Consider the following 19,067-nt stretch of genomic DNA (forward strand, 5'->3'; position numbering starts at 1 on the left):
TATGAATAATAATGAATTACATGAAACGGGTCTCGTATTATAGTGCGTCATTTTATCTTTTAAAGAAGGCGTAAAGAAGGCGTAAAGAAGGCGTAAAGGAGTACGCATAAAACGACAAACTTTTAATTAGATTTCAGAATGTGTAAACAAATGTTTTTACATGATCGATAGTTTATCTTGGCGGTCTCGACAAGTTCGGAGTTGCAAATTTACTGTACTTCGCGTTGAGAGTAATACAAGCGAGTGGCGAACGAAGATTACGAGAATGACAAATATTTGAGCCACGCTTTTCGTACGATAAAGCGATCTACATTGGTACAACTTATGATGGTGGTCAAACTTTTCATATTTTTGACACAATTATGTTAGACGGACGAGAAAATCAAAAAAGTATTCGTAAACTTTCGACGACTTGTATATTTTTTCTTTCTACCTTTCTCTGTTATTGTTTTATCTTTCTTCCTTTTTTTTTTCTTTTCATTTTATATCCTATTTCATTCTTTTATTTCTCTGTCTCTCCTTTTATTTTTCTTTTCAAGAATGGAGAACGTCCCCTTTAGAAAATAAGAAGAAGAATGTTGTATGTAACGTATGTATATACCTATGGAAGATTTTGTCTTATATACTCGAAGTGGGGGGATGTAAAAGAGAGAGAGAGAGAGAGAGAGAGAGAGAGAGAGAGAGAAAGGGAGGGAAAGAGAGAGAAAAAGGACAGGGAGACGAGAGACTTCGGCCAACAAATTTCATTTCCAATAAGTGCCTGTGGTCGGCCACTGTCAATCTTTATGGGATTTCGCGGTCGATGGAGATAATTTAGAACTGCGCTGGTACGCGTTCCCATGCTGCAAGATTTATCGTTCGCATTATTATAACCGAGCATGAGTTGACCCGTCGAGAAAAAAAAAAGAGAGAGAAAGAGAGAGACAGAAAGAGAAAGAGAGAGAGAGAGAGAGAGAGAGAGAGAGAGAGAGAAAGAGAGAGAGAGAGAGAAAGAAGGAAATGGTGTTAAGCAACGCACAGACACCACGAATGACAAAGTACCGAGTTGCCAGAGATGTCCTCCTTAATAGGAAGAGGATTATATCTATGGAAAACAGAACGCCGTTTTCTATTAAAACTCCGTATTTAAAGCAACTATACAATGAAAACGCTCGGTATCGCAAACACGAAAAATGAAGGAAAAACTTTCTACTAGCCGGATGCGATTATTAATTACAAAAGTAGTTAGCAGTTACTGCCTGTGAATTTATCTCATTTCGAGATATACCGACTTATCTTCTTGCATTCGTTGTCACCTAAATTCAAACTAATATTCATATAAAAAATAAAATATAATAGAGTAAGTATTTCAAATGAAGGAAAAGTAAAAAAATTGTAAAAGTAATAATAAGAATTTGAAATTTAATTGATATTGATAGATATCGTTTATATTAAGTATTTAATAATACTTATCAAGGATCTTCGTAAAAAAAAAAAAAAAAAAAAAAAAGCGAACGTTTAGTATTGACTTTATCAAAGAGAAATTAGGACATTCAGCGATTTTGGATGATCGTTCCAATTGCCAATGAGGGAAGAATAGGGGGAGGATTAAGAAGGAGGGTAAAGGGAAAGGTAGAGAAAGGGTCAAACGGTACACGGGTCTCTCTCCGCGAATGCTTCCGTTATAAATTTTCGGGAAAGTGTAACGGAAGCGATTTGCAGTATGCGGCGAGCTACCCGGAGGTAGTTACGATCCGTTGCCAATAGCTAATGCGTCGATGGCGTGCAAATCGGCATAGACGGAGTATAATTCAGTTGATTCTAAGTTGCCACGCGGGCTGAGATCGATCGGAGAATCTCTGCATAGCCTCTACGTAGACTATGTTATTCGAGTACACTTAACCGAATCGCTTTGCAAATTGCTCTTTGCTTTTCCAAATGAGACCAAAAACGGCACACTATGATGATTTAGAAACAAATTAAATTAAAGAAAAATAATATTTTTCAATTTAATTTTGGCTGTTCAATGATTTTTTTGTTTCTTTTTTCTCTTTTTTTTTTTTTTTTTTTTTTTTCTTTCTTTCTCATTGAGCACACTCAGAAAATTATTCAAACACATTGAAAGCTTTTATTAATTTTTTCGTTCCATGAATTTTTTAGATCCTCGACAATGTTATTTTGCGCTATAAAATTTATTTCTTCAAAAGAGATAAACTTGTATTTATTTTTATTTTTAAGAAACGAAAAAAGAGATATTAGGAATTCGTTCGATCATACGGAAAAATGTGTCGTAACATTGAAAATCGTTAACTATCATTCATAAACTACTAATCAGTTATGAAATGGCGTTCACCGGTAAACACGGAGCAAGCAGATCGATGGACAGAAACAATAGTGCGAGAATAAGCTCGAACGGAGGACACATACCTATGGAGATCCGTACACAGTTGATGTTCGTATGAAAGCATTCGCATGAACGTAAGTGAGTAAATGTATTGAGTGTTTGACAAGTTCAGTTCGCGGATACTGATGCCATATGTAAAATACAAATTTATAATGAGCGTTTTTATACTCTTTAGATGCATTTAATGTATATAAATTTTCTTCGTACTTTACGTTTACTTTTACTTTCTCTTCTTGAACAATCGATTCCGTTTACACGAAATATTTTTTATCTGAAGAAATTCGTGAGTTATACGAGTACTATACTTTACGTAGTTACACGTAATTAACTCTAGTTCTCTTAAGAACTCGAAAATCTATGAATCAATTATAAGATACAATTTATGTACGTTAGATATCATTACGCGGACGTAGTAGTCAAACAATGTTACAAAACATAGGGGAAGTAGGATCAACCCAATTACATTTAACTAGCTCGTGTTGGTATTTAAATGACCTGCTTCACCTACCCGAAGTGGCCGTTTAAATCTGGCATTTAACTTCATTCGTGTAATTACTCGAAAAGTAAACATCTCGGTTAAATCTGCGGAGCATGAAAAGCCACATAAATTGTGTCTTCTTTACAATCGTATAGTATCAACTGCATTCATTCATCTTTAATTCGATTCTATGAAACGGTGAATTCTTTAAATATTAATATCTTATTTTTAACAAACAAACGTTTATTTTCAATAAAGAAGAATCTTATTTCACAAATGTCGTAAATCTGTACTGAATTATATCGAGAAAAGTGAAATTAAATTTTAGCGTCGTATTTTTTAAAGAAGTATACTTTCAATAGAAAAATAAAACCGAGCGAGCCCCATTTCTCATCCTTAAGAAGTCTGACGTACTAGTCATGGGACGATTACGAAATTTTTCTCTTTTATCTTTTGGTACGGACGGTAATAGAAAATTTTTCTTTTTCGTTGTTACGGAGGGTTTTTATCGGAGAAAGAGGACGAGCGAAAAAACATGGAAAACGATAGTAACCGATTGATAGATCAAAAGAGAAAGGATCAAAAAGGAAGAGAGTACATGGCATACAGAACGCTTTCCACACGAGATAATGGCGACGCGAATGCATCGGCATCGATTTTCAATGAACGCTTGGCTCCGCTTTTAAGGTTAACAAGCTACTCCGTCGTAACGTAGAGATCTTTCGAAGAATCGATATGGATCGTTTTCGTCGGGTTTCCTCGGAAACGAAAGAAGAAGTGAAAAGAAACAAATTTTATTGAACTACGAACAAAGCTCAGATAATATAAAATTAAAATGACCAGTTAAAAGTACATAAAATATTATTATCTGAGAATAGTAGTAATAGGGGGAGGGAAGGGCGTGGGGGGGGGGGGGTAGTGCGGGGAAGATTGTTAAGCATGGACGAAAAACTTTTCTCATTTCTCGTGATATCATTTTACAATCGAATGCTCTAGGCAACTTGAACGAACGCTCGTTTGAACGCCGGCATTCGAACTTTTTAGGAGTGCAAACAAGCGTACTCCTTGGAGGAATTTTAAGTTCATGTTGCATCTTCGATCGCTCGGTTTTATTCTTACTATAGATACCAATGTAAGTAGATATATATATATATATATGTATGTATGTATGGTATGTATGTAAGTAAATCAAGAACGAATCATAAGCAAATCTTAATCACAGAAAATAATTATTATTACTGTTAAATAATAATAAAAAAAAAAAAAAAAAAAAAAAAAAAAAAGAAATGCCAAAAGGGATGAAAACAAAGAGTGAAAACGTAGATTTATCGTACCTACATACATACATACATACATATATACATTCATACATACATACATACATACATACATACACAGATATATACATACATACATACATACATATATACATAGATATATACATACATACATACATATATACGTAAATCCAGCGGTTTTTGGTCAATGTATGTATATGATATAGTGTACTCAAACTCGATGATGTAGGGTGAAAAGAAGAAAGATAAAGAAATATCGTCGGATCGGCGTATTGTATTGTCCGATCTTGTAACGAGCGACACGCGATACGAGATAAAAAGCAAACGAATTTTAACGTGTAGTCGACATTTATCAGCTGTCATTCGGAACACGTAAATACATAGGACAGGGATCGAAGAGTGTAGTTCGAAACAGGTGTATATATATATATATATGTATATATATATGTGTATGTTTTTGTATGCGAGCCTGGCATATGTATCCTTGTATGCGTGCCGAGTTTCGTCAGTTTTTCCAGCAACACGACAAAACGCAACACGCGAGCGATACAACATCCTCGCTTTTCCTGTTCGCGACGAGCAATATTAAGCGCGTGCATTCAGCCACGAAGTAATTATATGCGTTTCCACCGTATCGCCATTTGGTAGCGCGTGTTCCTCGTTAATCTATTTTCATGCACTATCGTTTTGGCACGCGTATTAACTCATTAGTTGGATTTCGAAGAAACGTTAATACATAGATCGTCGCTGTCGATTCATATTTCCTTTTATGATTTAATAAAGTTTTTGATCATTTTGGCAAATAATGAAATAGAATCTAATATATCTTTATTATATAGAATGGACTTAATAACAAGATGGTCATATAACCGAATAGAAATGATATTTAATTAAGATCGATCGATATTATTTATCAAATTAGCAAATTATAATCTAATATTTTAATTCTTCTTTTTTTTTCTTTTTTTTTTTTTTTTTTCAATTTTCCTTCGAATGCGTATGCCAAAATTTCTCTTTTTCCTATGACGAAGAAAATATTCGAGTGTTCTTTGGCATTTGGGTTCCACGAAAACACAAATTCAGCACAAAAAGGCGATACACTCTATGGTGCCTCTAGTTTTGCCAGGATTTCCCACGTGTCACCGGGCCACTCTATTCTCTGGCAACGAGAAGGCGCTTCTCTTTCATTTTATTTCAACCTTTTGTACGAGGACAACGAAGACTACGACGACGACTACGACGACGACTACGACGACGACTACGACGACGGCTACGACTACTACTACTACTACTACTACTACTACTACTACTACTACTACTACTACTACTACTACTACTACTACTACTACTATTACTACTACTATTATAGCAGAGTAGCACGAAACGACAAACTTGCCGTCTTTCTCTCTTTCTCTTTTTCTTTCTTTCTATCTATCTATCTCCCTTTTCTTTTCCTTCTTATCTCTCGTTCTTTCGTCGCTGGATGCTGTTCAGGTCCAATTCGAGAGACGCGACACGACTTCGACATTTCCCCGGGGGATGAATGCCGACTGAGTCGATCACTGATTTCGGTAAATCAGAAGCATCCGTATATGTCAGATGCGCAAATCCACACCCTTTGACGTGCGTTACAACGCAGCAGTTGTCTACATTACATCAAAGTATACTGTATGCTCAGCTTAAATTATCAAACGAATTATCGAATAATTCGTACTTCTTCTTCTTTTTTTTTTTTTTTTTTTTTAATAAAATAAATTAATAATATTTATAATGATAAAATTTTTAAACGGCTAAAGAAATAATCGTGAATATATTTGTATAAATTTTTGAAACTTTAATTTAAAATGATTTCTATTTAAAACAGTAGAACGTAATTCTTAATAATAGAAAATCTTCTTGAAGATGATTCATTATTATAATGAAACTTTTTAAATCATCTCTACGTAGTTATTGTTCTTGCATCTTTTTCTAATATCATAAGTATTTTATGGGACGTTTTTGCAGTCACATTCTGAAGTTCACGAATTGAGTTTAAATTTGTAAAGTGAACAAGCCCGATTTAGATTCAATTTTTGGTTTTGATTTAAACAAAATTCAAAATCATCGAAAAAGAATGTAAACTAATTGTAAATTATAGAGTATCAATTAGCTAACACTTATCTGTTTCTCATAATAATTCTTTGTAAACGATTACAAGATAAAATAAATTATTATAATGAGATTGTATCTAAAATTTTATCACACGATTTTTCTTTCTTTCTTTTTCTTTCAATAAACTTACACAACAATTGTATTTCGTAAATAAAAATATAAAAGAAAACTATATATATGTACATATGTATATCTATTTTCTATTTGGCATTAGAAATTATCGACGTGTATAGTTCTATAGAAGCGTATCGCATAGAAAGTATCTATATAGATACGAGCTAGAATTCGAAAGCCTATCCTTTGAATTTCAGTAACGCGCGCTTATGGACGTTGTCCACTTTGATGTTCGGGCCGATGCCGTAGGATTGTTCGGACCGAGCCGTTGGATTTCCACAAAGTAAATGTCGGCGGCAGCTGAGTGCGAGCCGGCCCGTTGGAATTCTCTGCGAAATCGTTGACCACGTAATCGCAGTCGACCCGTACGCGCCGTGAGAGCCTGCCACGTTTACGCCGACCCATACGCATGCACAAGACTATCGTTTGTCAGGAAGATTAATTTCTGTCTCTATCTTGATGGCATCCCGTATACGAAAGACAGCCGTCTAATACTCTTCCATATGAGTTCGCAAATATTAAAGATTGAATGTAAAAAAAAAAAAAGAAAAAAAAATGAGAAGAAAGATCTATTTTTATTTTGATTAAAAGTATATGATAATGTTAGTCCGATTAATTATGAATGAAATTTAAAATAATTTTTACATTGTTACCTTCATTTCGATCGATTGTAATAGAATATTCGATATTAAATGTAATATAAACGAAGGAAACGATGTTAGCTATATATTAATATCTATTATCTAAAGTAAATTTACTTAATAAGATTAAGAGTAAGATTATGAGTGTTAGTAATAATCATATCGTTAACGAGGAAGAGAATGAATTTTATTAGTAATAATTTATTTGGATAGATCAGAGATTATTTATTTTCTTTCTTTCTTTTTTTCTTTTTTCTTTTCTTTTTTTTTACCTCAACTGAAGTTTCTCGCAAAAAGATCTTACCAAAAATCATAGATGAAAAGATAAAAGGAGGGAAAGAGAGAGACAGAGGGGGAGAGAGAGAGAGAGAGAGAGAGAGAGTGAGAGTGTGTGAGTGAGATAGAGAAATATTAAAGCGTAACGAGTTACAAATACTACAGCGGTGAAAAATTAAAAGCTTTTTGAATGCTTCGATTGTTAGTCTTTGTTGGTCTCACATTGTATAACAATATTTTAAATTTTTTAACGAGTATATATATTTAAACGATATGGTAACCCAATTGTATGCGATGCAAAGTATGAAATTTCTCTGGTATCTTTAAATACAGTGAAGCTTTTCCAATACATTTTTTTTTCGGTCGTTCGTGCAGGATACAGAATTTAGCAATATATTTCGTTCGAAATTAAATCGCACATTTGTATGTACGAGATTACACATACACATACACATACACATACACATACATATATTTATATATATATATATATATACACATATATATATATCCTAAACGCCTACGTGCGTTTGGACTATAATCGTAAAAAATTTATCCGTCTCGCGTTCTATCGAAAAAAGTTTACAGCGATCGCGAAAATATCGGATGGTAAACAAGCGCTTGAGTAGAGGTGGATCGACGCGAAGAACAATACGAATAGATTTTTGTTCGGTTTTTTTTTCTTTTTCCTATTTTTTTTTCCCCCCTTTTTTCTATTGCTGTCGGATTAATTTTATCGTCAGTAACGAATTTTCTGAAACTTACACCGGATTTTCGAGATTTATTAAATATCATTGCTTCACGAAACCTCGTTTAACGTTGAAGATTAACACATTAAAAATGTTGTTTAATTGTTCTCGTTATAGGTCAATCGTTTTTTTTCTTTTTCTTTTTCCTTTTTTCTTTTTTCCTTTTTCTTTTTTCTTCCTTTTATCATTTATTTCAAAGCAGGATTTATTGAAATTTTGGACTCGATATAAAAGAGAAAACTAAAAAAATATACGATATAAAATTGTCGTACGGTTAATAAAAAATTATATCTCGAAATGATAATAGATAATACATTTTAATTGAAGTTACTAAATCGAACTATAAATATTTTTACGTTATTATTCTTAAGATGAATAAAATTTGAGCGATTTGAATGTCGAAATGAAATCGATTCGATTCAATGTATTTATATATATTAGTCTTCTTATAAATATCCAGCATCTGTGATCTTCGATAGAAAGGACATTGTAAAAAGCATCCGTCATTATCTTTCTGTCTTGAAGGCACTCAATAACGGGAGAATTCCACGGTGACTGTTCCTTCATCGCCGGCACAGCCTCATTAATCTTAATAATCACCTTATCGAGCTCATCCGGACTCCCACGTAGATGTATACCTATAAATCATCGACGCAAGTATTATACCGGGTACGTCGAATCGTTGCTTAAATCATTAACGCATATAGAAAATAATAACGGCTTCGAGGAAGGACGACAAGAGGTAGCTCATTATAGTACGGTTGTCACGTAAACAGAGCGTCATTACGGATCGATCGTTTATAAAGATCGCGTAAGATCGATGTCGATGAGAAAGAAAGAAAGAAAAAAAAAAAAACGAATAAACAAAAAGAAAAGAAAAGGAAAAGAAAGAAAAGAAGATTTCCTCTTGAGTATAAAAAAAAAAAAAAAAAAAAAAAAAAAAAAAAAAAAAAAAACGTTTTGAACCTTATCCTTGGGGATAAGGAATTTTCATCTCTTATACTATTTTCTTGGTCGTTTCATAATTAAAAAGGTAAGGGTGGTTGTATGGAAAATATAATAAAAATGACGTAATAAAAATTTACGATGTATTCACTTGAACGATTAAAATGTTGTTTTCTCGTTAAAAAATATTATTGAATATTTTCAATGATACATAATTATGGTTTTTCAATTTGACAAAAATAAAAAATAAAAGAGTAAAGTTTGTTTATCTCGTGGTAAAGAAGGCGGCGCTTAATGGACTCGTCCTTCCATTGTGACTTTGGAATTACCAGTCGGAGAATACGTTCGAAGAATGATCTCGGTTTGGAGTCGTCTCTTCGTATCCGGTCTCACGTGTGGTCCAAGTTATGCCGTCATGCTCGAAAGGCAAAGTCCGCGTTACATCGCTAAACGAACTGAGCCTCATTGTCCGCGTTCGCGGCGCGTACAAGCCGAAGACGCGGCCACCAATCTCGCAGCCTCGATGCGTCCAAACTTTATTTCGAACTCGATCGAATGATTGGACGGGTTGTCCGATCGGAAATATAATATCGCTTTATCGCAAATCGACTTTGTATCAGACGAATATAATAAAGAGTAAGAAAAGAAAGCTAATTATTTCATATACCTATATTGTTTATTCTGACTCGTTGATATATATATATATATATAGAGAGAGAGAGAGAGAGAGAGAAAAAAAGAATAACAATTAAAATTCGTGCATTTGAAATTCCTTCAAGAAATTATAACCGTTGAACTCCGATCAAGATATTGGAACAGAATAATACGTAACTTTGGTTCCTTCTTGGAAGATTTAATAACCAGAGCATGCATATATACAAATATTAATTGTCGTGTCGAGGAACGAGAGTAGATATATACCAAGAACTATGTACACAAGTAAGAGTATAACGAGTAAGGGTTTGACGAGAATATAGACGCGAAGTATACGAGAGCAAGTATAACGAGTGAGAATTAACGTGGAAGTGTCGAGAGTGAAGTCTAACGTAAAGTCTCTAACGTGAAGTATTTCAGAAATTTCATTGCTCTCTCCCTCTCTCTCTCTCTTTCTCTAAGAAGTAAAACTTTTCACTGTTCAAGAGAATTTACTTATGGAGATGGTTTCATTCAATTTCTAATTGGCGAAACGTTAGTTCAATCTATCTATCGATTATTATAGTTCAAGAAATGAGCATGTGTATCGTACGATATTTTTTATGACAATCGATTTTATCCAGATTTTCTTTTTTTTTGCGATTTATCGTCAATTCTATTCTTTAAAAATAATTCCTAATTAATTATCGTTCGAATTTATTGTAATTATTTGAAAGATTTGTAGACGATTATTATTGTGCACTCTTTTCTTTTTCTTAGGATATAACAAAAATCGATGCTCTGAGATATAAATTTACTACGAGAGGTTATATAGGTAATGTGTAATATCTTTCTTTTTCTTTTTCTTTTTTTTTTTTTTTTTAATAAAGCAAAAGAACCGTATGAATTATTTGAAATTCGAAGAGCTCATTTTACAGATCTTTTTCTGTGTTTAAACGGGTTCGTGACAGAAGACAATATGTCTTTGTATTCTAGAATGTATAATTTTCATGCGAAACGATCCTCGAAGGAAAGAGAAGAAGGAAAAAGCGTCGATTAACGTAACAACGAAAAAATTCTAACGAGCTCCGACGGAGAGAGTAACCTTTCTTGATCAAACAAAACTTCAATGGCGTTCAATTCGCTTTTGACGTTGTTCGAGAAGCATCAATTAAGTATATATATATATATAATATATACATATATATATATATATATATGTATATATGTTTCTCTTTTACGTTCTAGATCGATAAGTTCGATGGCAAATATAAAAGCCATTCGCTACTCGAATTTCAGACCGTTCGGACGTTCGTTCGTTCTTGTCGATCGACGCCGTAGCTTTACTCTCGACAGGTTCGATTTTGTTCGATATACGGGCAACGATAGTCGAGATATGACGTCGTGTGTCATTAGACGCGTCGCTATTCATTAAACTGCCATCATGGTACTCCAGTCGGTCAAACGATAATCGATATGGGAAACGAACACCATGCTGTCCGTTAACCCTTCACAATGCATATTCTGACATTTCGCTTGGTACGGAGAAATTTGGAGGATCCTTTTGGATTATTCGAAAGATTGAGAAACAATTATAATATATGGAAGTTATGATGATACGAAAAAAAGAAAAAAAGAAAAAAAAAAAATAAAAAAAAAAAAAAAAAAGAAGAAACAAACGAGAAATGATACATCCTTCTAAATAAATGTATGATAAATGTTAAGTACGAAACCATGGTCAAGAAAATTATGTTATTATCATAATAGTCGTCGTCTTAAGCTAGACCACGCGCGCGTGCGCGCGCGCGCGCGAGAGGGAGAGAGAGAGAGAGAGAGGTCTTGGATAGGTAACCATCTATCCTCTTATCGCCGACACGTCGGTCCAGCAATTAATTGGTAGCGATCACTCTCTCGGGATTTCATCGTTATAACGCCCAGTTCATCTCCTCCTCCTTTTCGATACCGCTTCCTATTCGCTTAATGAAGTACGATCTCGCTAACGGGATCGAGACTTTAAAGGTCGAAGAGATCGATCTGTTCTGAGTTAGAACCACTCGCTTAGACTTTGAGAACGTATTGACTACTTCTCCCTGAACGGATTCCACGTAAACGTCCGCTTACGAAACATTCACACATAGGTATTTACCAAAGTTCTTGGCATCAACTTTATCCAGGTTGAAAGTACTAGTGACGTGGGACGAGTGCTTTCGAAAGTAAAGGAACCACCAACTTGGAACGTTCGACGTGTCCGATAAAATTCTTTCTCTTTTTGAAGAGATTATCTCGATTTTCGATTCTTTCGAGTAGGTGGGAGCTTCTCGAGTTAGGAGGTAGCTCAAGAAAAAAGAGAAAACTTTAGAGCTCCTTGTTTGTCTATTACTTCATTCCCTTCTGCACTTTATTACGGCTATTTATCAAAGATCATATCTCTGGTTACAACGTACGAGTTCTCAAGCGAGTTATCTGATACGGACTCGTATCGTCAAAATGTTTTCTCAACTTAAGGCGCCATTCACAGAGTTTTACCTTAAATCGTATCATTAATTTACTGACTTATCGTCAATCCATCGTGGATCTCTTCAAAACGGTATCGTAATCTCTTCGTTTGAGACATTCTTCAACTGTTCCGATGCTAAATCATGTTTGCGTTACGTATGAAGCTACTGATGGTTATTGCTCTTATGTTGGATTATGAATAACGATCATAACTATCATTCTTCCCGTTTCAGAACGTCTACAGGATCGACCATGTTGGCTTTTACTTTGGAATTTAGCTCGGAGGATATCTTCGGCCAATAATATTCGTAGCGAAACGCATCGTACATATTTACATATCTATGTGGTTGTCTCGCGCGAGTATGCTTCAGGGCATGATAAATTAATGGACTTGTGGTTCTCTCTCTCTCTCTCTCTCTGTCTCTGTCTCTCTCTCTCTTTCTCTCTCTCTCTCTATCTCTGTCTCTCTCTCTCTCTCTCTCTCTTTCTGCCTTTCTTTTTAATTTTATCTTCCGAAAACGCTTTGCTCGTTGCCGCCTTTATGAAATACGAAAAATCGTAGTCCTTCAAAGCAATCGATCGTTACATATATATGAGGAGGAATATCAAAGGGGTTTGCTGAAAGCAAGAAAAAATTAATTTATATGGAATGTAAATCAAATAAATAATTTTACGATTATAAACTTATTTTATTATATTATATTATAAACTTATTTTACGATTTAAAGAATTTCGTTGAACTATTTGAAAAATATATTAGAGAAATATATTTTCAATATTTATTGTAAATACGAATATCAAAAGGATTAATATTTGACGGAACAGAATGAAATCGTTTCGAAGATAAAATTAAACGATTTTTAAAATGAAAACGTTAAAACGATCGCGATATTTAATTGTTTGACAATGTTTTATTGTGTGACGTAATACGGAGAAAAAAATAACAAGCTATTTTTATTCGACAAGATTTTAGTCGAGAAGACTTTAATTAGTTAAAGAATAGCAGAGAAAGAGAAAGAAAGAGAAAAAGAGAAAGAGAGAGAGGTAAAGAGCAAAGAAAAAACGTTGTTCCAATTCTCTCCTTTTTGCTGTAATTCACCATTCGGGCTATGATTCGATCCTTTCCTGATGCTTCCGAGCGAGAGCAAATGAAAAATCTAATTTCGGTTGAAGAAAGATAAACAGCGGTCTCTTTTTAAGCTTGCACGCGATGCCCAAATTTAGCCAACGTAGAGAGAGAGAGAGAGAGAGAGGGAGGGAGGGAGAGAGAGAGAGAGAGAGTGAGAGAGAGAGAGGGAGAGTTAAAACGGTTGAATTTGAAGGATCTCTTATCCGCTTTTCAAGTTTCATGAGAAACCACTTGGTAGCATTAACGAAACGGCAAAACAGTGAATATTTAGATATACAGGATATTTCATTTGATATGACATGGCCAAATATCACTGATCCTATTGGTTTTATAAGCAAATGTTTAAAATAAACATTATTAAGTTTTGACTATAATGTTTATTGGATCTATTTAATAAAGAATATTGTCATAAGGATACGTAAGTCATAAGAATTTTTTAAAAAGGAAAATCGATATTTTGAATTTAATAGAAGTTTTAAAAAATATCAATTTAACGAGTAACTACAGTGTATTGACATTTTATCAAGCTTTGTCAATAATAGTTATATTATCATAATATTAGATAATATTAGTATATAATATAATAATATTTAGTATAATAGAATAACATGGCACATTACAAATTATATATTACAAATCATAAATTACAAATCAAAAATATTCTATATTATTACACTAAGTATTATTAGATTATAACTATAGTATATACATTGTAAATTGATTATTAGAAAATTAATGCTTTAATACTATTAAATATTATTATATTATTATATATTAGTAAACTTCTAATATAACTCTTTTTTCTCATATCGTAAAAACTATATTAAAAATTCAATTAAAAATCGATTAGTTTTATAGATTAAAAAAATGGAATAGTAATAGTACGATTCATCTTATATACTATCATGAAAAATCTTAGAATGAAATAAAATAAGTCGAATCGATATTTACTTGTCGAGAAAAAACTATGAGTTTCTATCTTTCGTAGACACTAGAAAGGGTAGACGTTTAACGATCCAAGAGACTGTTGTAAACGCATCGTCTTCTCCTTTCCTCGCTTAGCTTTCAGGAAATCGCGACGTCTAACTTCGTTAGACGTTACTCCGTGAGGATCGAAGCGGAAGAGCAAGAGACGAGAACCACTGAGTCTTCACGACAGAAGAATCATCGTCGTAATTACGAGGCTCCTCGTGTAACAGCCATCAGAGATACTCGTCCTTTCGTCAATCCTTTCGATCAAGACGATCGGTCTTTCTTTCTTCCTCTCTCTCTCTCTCTCTCTCTCTCTCTCTCTCTCTCTTTTTCTCTCTTTTTTTTCTTCTTCTTCTTCTTCTTCTTTTATTGATTTGTCGTTACGATTATTTATTTATCGAGAAATAAACGAGAAGAAATTTCAAAAAGAATCATGGGAACGTTTACAATGATCTCTTTGGATTTTGATAATAAAATATATACTTTGATATTATAATATACGAAGAGTATATATTTATAATGTTGTTATTGTTGAAACACTTATGTTTCTGTATTAATTAAATATATCAAAGATTTTATATGTTACGTTTAAAAGGAAAAAAAATAATACAACTAAGATCATATAACGATTATAATATCAGGATCCTTAGAGTCAGGTGGAAGATTGTTTCTGGTGTTTGAAAGGAGAAGAAAGAAAAAAAGAGAGAAGAAAAAAAGAAAAAGAAAGGAAGGACGAAGACCAGTAGCACGTGCCAACACTCTTGCTCGTTACGAATCACATCCTTGTTCTTCGTAGGTACCTGGCAAACTGTCGCTGAAAGTCGTCGTTAAAGTCTCCCGCCCCCGTGTGCATTCTTGAAACGAAAATTACAGGGCCATTGTCAGAGATCTCTTTTGGTTGGTGCGTTCGCCGAAACATTTCGCTTGCGTTTGGGTTGCGCTGCATGCAGCAGTGCTTGCGTGGCCTTCGCATTTGCTACCACGCGCGCTAATGATGCCGGTTATTAGGAGAACGCCGCTCGAACTTTCGTGCTCGCGAAAGAAAGGAAGGAAGGAGAAGGATGGTGATGGAAGGAGAAACGGTCATTATCGAGGATGACTGGCAGGGAGGTCATCGTCGTCGCTCCAGTCGAACGCTTCTACCGAACTGGACCTTACAATATATTCTCTGGTGTGTACAAAACCTGCCGAAGTCATTAACGTTGTAAGTTTTCTTACTGCTTCTTACTTCGGTACGACCTCCACGATGTTACTCACCAATCTCGCTTTATTCGATCTGACCCGATCTTTGATTTGATTTTCGAGACAAGACAGTTATTTCGGAAGTGTATATTTTTCATTTTATTTCTTTTACAAAACAGTTCTCTTTTTTCGTAAATGTATATATATATATTTATATATGTATAGTACTATACAGATGTAACATGCGACATAACGTTTCAAAATAAAAAGCAGATGTATCCTTTTAAAATTCATGACATTTTTTTTTTTTTTTTTAAATAACAAACGATTCTGTTTTTTTTTCTTCTTTTTTTTTTTTCTCATAGTCCATGATCAACTTAGTTTACGGAGAATCGAGACACGTAACTCGAACAAAAGTTTTACGTATTCATTTTGGCATGCTCGTGGAAGGATTTTCTTGAAACTCGAAAGGAAAAGGGACGAAGAGCAAACGAAACGTTTAAGATCTTGAAACGAAGTAACGCTTGTTATAGCGATTATATGAGAAGGAACGTTTAATTGGAGTACCTCCAGGAAATGTTGGAATTAGGAAGAGAAACCTAGCTGAGCTATGAGTCTCAGCTACGATAAGATTCTTGAAAAGGGATGAGGGTGGTTGGTTGAAGTTGCATCAGAAACACGAGGGTGTTACCGGAAGCCGGCTTATCGGCTAATGTCACTTTAACATTGTATCGAGTTATTGGACGACTCCTTGCGAGCCGATTAATTAAGCTAATTATCGTTTCCGCACGGATGGCCACGGTCGGAGAATACGCTTGGAGACAAATCGTTTTCGCGTGCACTTCGGAGAAGGCGTTACGCTTCTCGCGTCTCTTGCGAATCCTTGGAGTAGTAAGAGGAATCTTCTTTCACGCCTCGTTGCACGAACGCCTATTAACCTTCCTGAGATACTGAGATGCGATTGTTGACTGTGTGAGTGTTAGTACTTGCTAGTACTTAATCTAAACCTGAAATTGCATTTGTTGAAAAGAAGGTGGAAATAAATTTCTGAGAAACTCTAGAAATATAGAAACGTGCATATATATATATATATATATACATTTTTTTTTTTATATATGATATATATAAAGGTTACATTCCGTTGTTCCTTTCTTTTTAATAAAAATTCATTTGATTCATGCACTAATTTGTCGTTTAATCGTTTGGTCGAAGTTGAGAGAAAGGGATAAAGAGAGTTCGTTCGACAGGAAAGAAGGAAGGAAAGAAGGAAGGAAGGAAGGAAGGAAGGAAGATCGAGACACGGAGTATCCATGATGACAAGAAGGATCCGGAGATGAGCAAGAGAGGACGGGAGGGTCGCATTCCATCGTTCTGAGATTTATTTGCCGAATAAACGTTGAGGAGGTATTTTTAATGGTCGACAATAGTGGCCCGATAGTGATCTCAGAAACGTATTGTCGTTCGCTGTCGTATATAATCCCGGAGGCATCGACGCGACCAACAAAACGGCTTCTCTCCCTCTCCTTTTCTTTCTCTGTCTCTCTCACTCTCTCTCTCTCTCTATCTATCTCTCTCTCTTTCTTTCTTTCTCTTGCACACGCCAGATCTTTCCTCGTATCTCTCTTCCTCGGCTTATCGAGCACCAAAGAGGAGACGATCCTTATTCCTCTCTTCGATCTTTCGACCTGCGATTATTCTCTCTCTTTTTCTTTTTCCTTCTCTCTGATTCTCTCTCTTTCTCTGTATTTCTCTCTCTCTCTCTCTCTCTCTTTCTCTGTCTCTCTCTCTTTCTCTAGCTCTCTGTTTCTTTTTTCCTCTTTTCTTTCTTTCGATCAACTATCTTCTCTCGTTCTCATTCTCACCACTTTAACGTGCACTACTCACCTGCCGAACCCTTTTGAAGTCGACTCTTTTGTAAATCGACGTTATTATTCTAATTGAATACTTGTCTCCCGGAGGGATATCTCTTCTCGCCAAAGGTTACTATGTACTTACATACAATATACCGCGTACCGATTAAATTGAGACTAATGTAAAGAGAAATCGTGCCTTTTCTATCTTTTCTTCATTCATTCTTTTATTCCCTTTTCTCAAATATAATATGTATACCTCATAGCTATCGTATTTTATCTTATTTATTTATTTAATATTTATTATTTATTCATTTATTCATACATTTTATTTTCTATCTTTCGTTTCTTTTTCCTGTGACTTGTGATATTTTTTTCTCTCTCTTTTTTTTTTCTTTTTTTTTTCTTTGGCTTCAACGATATACCATAGGAAAAAAATTTATTTATATTTTTTTAAGCGTAAGAATGCGCAAGTAAGATTTCAAGATGTCGCCGATGTGTCTCAGGAGTCCCCAAAAGATCATGATTATAATACCCGTAGAACGTCCGATCGGTATTTTTCGCGAAAGGTTTGACGATTTTTCGTTTGATCTCTTGACTTTTTCATGGTCAGGTGTGACATGAAGAATTCATGACGAGTTTTTCAGAGACGTTATCGACCATTCTGACGTCTCGATCGATGCCCAGAATCTGACGGATTCTCTCTGGTTCCTCGCGTATAAATCGGACCGCATTCCACTCGGAGCACGAAAGCCACACTCCCTCACGTAGAATGGCTAACGCGAGAAGAATGAGCACGATCCTCGGTGGTTATAGGACTACTTCGAAGAACGATAGATAAAATTAGAACGATAGATTAAATTAGATCAAAGAAAATTTGCTACGGAAAGAATAATCGAACGTCTCTTTTTTAAAGTTTCCAATTAAAGAGAGCGTTATGGATTTTAATGTATGATTGAAGAGAAAAAAAAAATAAAAAAAAAAAAAACAGAAGAAAAACAAGAAGAAAAAAAAAAAAGAAATGATAGGAAATAAGAATTACTCTCCTAAAGACGATCTTTACTGATACACGTCGTCGCAACCTCCTTTTGCCCGCGATTTTTAAATACGCCGCAGGATACAGTACCTATATCCAGTGTAATATATGATCATTATTACAAGACTGGATTTAACATATGAAAACATTTAAAAAAAAAAAAGGTCCGTTCGAACACGAACTTTTCTCATTATTTTTATATCTTCTATCAACCCGACTGGATTTATACTCACGTATTACGATATATCCTCTATATAAAAATATTCGATCATCGTAATGGCACGTATTTTTTAAAGCGTGAAAAATAACGAACGATAATAAACGATAATAAGGATCGTACTCGTATACCGCGAAGGCGGTGTATGGAAGTAGTAAGCAAAAGTCGCTCGGGGTCCTGCGTTGTCGACGATTGCGCCGTGAGTCACGTGTTAAAATTCAGTCGTGGCTCGAAACCGCCCCCTCATAAAGGAAGCACAGTTCATAAATTGCCTCCACCTTTTGGCCCGTTCGCTTTATCTCTCTCTTTCTCTCTTTCTTTCTTTCTCTCTCTCTCTCTCTCTCACTTACTCGCTCGTACGGCCGAGCAACGCAACGATCTCAATTTTGAGGGTGCCAGCAGGAAACTACCACCCTCGACAAAACTCGCTGAATTCATTATAGGCTGAACAAAGGTCTCCTCGTTGGAAAAGCTTTAGGCGTCTTGTTTCGCGTCACCGAGTAGAACAAATTCTTTT

General features: G+C 34.8%; 1 protein-coding gene and 1 long non-coding RNA gene across 12 annotated transcripts in view; one reads left to right on the plus strand and one right to left on the minus strand.

The window, feature by feature from the left end:
• LOC124949209 (latrophilin Cirl-like) overlaps window positions 1–19,067 on the minus strand; it is a 663,827-nt gene that overhangs the window by 272,472 nt on the left and 372,288 nt on the right. The window lies entirely within an intron of this gene.
• Window positions 14,816–18,338, plus strand: LOC124949217. 2 transcript variants are annotated; one of them, XR_007100999.1, is made up of 4 exons: window positions 14,816–15,469; window positions 15,813–16,419; window positions 16,695–16,851; window positions 17,911–18,338. It is a non-coding gene; the product is annotated as an uncharacterized LOC124949217 (long non-coding RNA). The 2 variants fall into 2 exon arrangements; XR_007100998.1 differs by lacking the exon at window positions 17,911–18,338 and having other exon boundaries at window positions 16,695–17,560.

The sequence above is a fragment of the Vespa velutina genome, chromosome 5 (assembly GCF_912470025.1).
Source record: "Vespa velutina chromosome 5, iVesVel2.1, whole genome shotgun sequence".
NCBI classification, from domain to species: domain Eukaryota; kingdom Metazoa; phylum Arthropoda; class Insecta; order Hymenoptera; family Vespidae; genus Vespa; species Vespa velutina.